This window comes from Halyomorpha halys, unplaced genomic scaffold, assembly GCF_000696795.3.
Source record: "Halyomorpha halys isolate HHAL.00 unplaced genomic scaffold, Hhal_1.1 Scaffold165.1, whole genome shotgun sequence".
In the NCBI taxonomy this organism is placed as follows: domain Eukaryota; kingdom Metazoa; phylum Arthropoda; class Insecta; order Hemiptera; family Pentatomidae; genus Halyomorpha; species Halyomorpha halys.
Window position 1 is genome coordinate 682,055 of NW_027111427.1, and position 2,562 is coordinate 684,616.

Below are 2,562 nucleotides of genomic sequence, written 5' to 3' on the forward strand. Positions count from 1 at the left end.
CTTTTGTAATGTGTTGGAAGTTTAGACCGTTTGTCTAGTAAGTGCTGTAATAGTCGAAATCGACGTGCAGTTTCCTGTCTTTTCAGTCTGGTGTGAGGATTCCAGGTTAATCGTTGTCCAAATGTAGTCCAAGGTAGCAGATCTGTTCGACAGGGGTAAGAGTAACATCATTAAATGAAACTGTAGGGCAGTCAGTATATTGAATATTGTATTCAATATTTTGTATAATTCCAAATTTGTTTGTACACTATTTCTTTTCAATTTTATGTTTCTCTAAATGTTTTTGTTATCTCCTTTGTTCTATAGCCCTGATGAAGACCTCAAACTCAGGTCGAAACTTCGGCATAAAATAAATAAATATGGTTTTGTTTATTTATAGGCCTGGGAGAACCATTATTTTAAAAGGATACGCTGTTTTTAGACTATAAGGTTGGACTATGAAATAATGTATTCTATATCATTTAATCAGCAGGTTTTCCCTTAATTGCCAATAAAAAAAGCTTAAAAGATTTTTGTTGCAGATAATTATTTATTCTGATACTGTAGCTGTGAGTCAGCCCTGTGTGTCTGGGTCCACACAACCTCTATAAAGTAGGTACTCTTAATTGGAGAAAACTCCAGAAGTTGAGTGCGATCTCGAACAAACTCCCTCCTTGTATAATCGTTGTTCAATAAACAGTACTTCCTGAAGAAGTACTAAACCCCTAACTCCTGGGTTCTTGTGGTCCATTTAATGACTTCTATTTCAGTCCCGTTTTAGTTCTTTTTTTTTTAAATAACTATTAATTATCATTTTGTGAATTTACTTTGCCAAATATCATGAAAACAAATATTCCTAGGAAAATAAAATTTAATAACTACTTTGTGGTGCATTTATAGACCTTAAAATTTAGCTCTGACTTTTTACTTTCAATATTTTCCGAGGTACAATTTTTCTTCTTTGACAAATATTGTAAAGAACAGCTTTCCCTACATTGATGGAATAATGATGACGTATCATAAATAGGAAGTGAGTAAGTAGTATTCTCTATTGAATAAAAAATTGTTTTGTACATTTGTTTTGTTTTTACATTTTATTAACTAATGACACTTATTATCGGGAATATTCAAGAGCACATCATTTTTGAGGAAACAAGGTTCTACAGTATAATAGATAGAAGTTCAAGTACTTTGAATGAATGTCAGACAAAATTAGTTTTTCCCAAGAACCCTCCACCGAAATTCATTCATGTGATCTCGAAATAGCCAAAATAGTGAATTATACTTGATATTTAGTGAGAGAACGGAAGGATATGTGAAGACCGGGAGGAACGTAAATAACTTTGAACCGGAAGCTGGTAATAGTGCCTTGATTAGCCGAAAAAGCCGCCGAGAAATTTAATTATACCTCCATGACCCTCTGGTGTCAGCGCTCTCTGCCAGCTTAATCCTCCCTGGAAATCCTCCCTTTATCCTTTTCTGTCCACCTCAGGATCAATATATAGGCTCTTAGAGTAAATTAATTGCCACTTTTTTTATCCTCACATTATTTATTCCCAATTTTCTTATATTTAGTGATACTTATTTCATAATATAGGGAATGTGTACACATTGTGTTGTTGGGAAGAAACGACTCAAATCACAATTATTTCAAGAGTCAAAATTAAATTTGATAAAATGGGATTACGTCTAGACAAACGACTAGCTTGAAATTCTTATATGAGTACAATATTGAAGAGAATCAAGAATCATGAATGAGGAAATCACTCGTCGATTCTGACTACTACAACATTTACTAAACAAACGATCCGATCTTCCAATCTACTTCAATAAACTTATCTACGTAACTATAAAAAGACCTATCTGGACTAAATACTTAGGGGCTGCACTAAACCATCGAATTCCTTCCGTTTCCAACTCTTAAAATTCAAAATGCTCCTTACTTTTTCACAAAAAATTATTCATAAAAACCTCAATGTTTCATATGTAGCCGATCTAGCCCGAACCAGATATCAAGCATTTCATTCCTAACTTCTTAACCACTCAAATCAAAGTTTCTAACTTAATTTTCTCTTCTATTCCTGGCAATCCTCCGAGGTGCAAGTGCCTCAAGACCTACTAACATAAAAATGTTATTGGAGTACTATGTGTAGTTTATCTATTACTATCTATGGGTAGTTTCTGCACGAGTCTATATTATGCCAATATAGTCGAACTAATATCGCATTTATAAGATGTATTTTTATATGACAAAATTGTAAATACGAGGATAAGATGGTTGGGGGGTGCGGTCAAAATAAAATAAAAATAAGTTGAAGTAACTTATTTAATCGTGCCAACGTTTCGGCCAGAGTTTCTTGCCTTCCTCAGGGCTACGAACAAAACAAGATAACAACCAATGAATACAGAAAATATAAACAAAATGACATAAAGAAAATAAATGTACAGAATAGAATTAATAAAATAAAGTGATGAGAGAAGTGGAAAATAAAATGTATACATAGGTAATTGGATAAGTAGGTAAAATAACATAATTAAGGAAATAAAATAAAAATGAAGTTATATAATGCAAAAAAATATAAA

At 32.6% G+C, this 2,562-nt stretch overlaps 1 protein-coding gene across 5 annotated transcripts in view; it reads left to right on the forward strand.

Annotated features, from left to right (window-relative positions):
• LOC106678871 (glutamate receptor ionotropic, kainate 2) overlaps window positions 1-2,562 on the forward strand; it is a 676,475-nt gene that overhangs the window by 100,132 nt on the left and 573,781 nt on the right. The window lies entirely within an intron of this gene.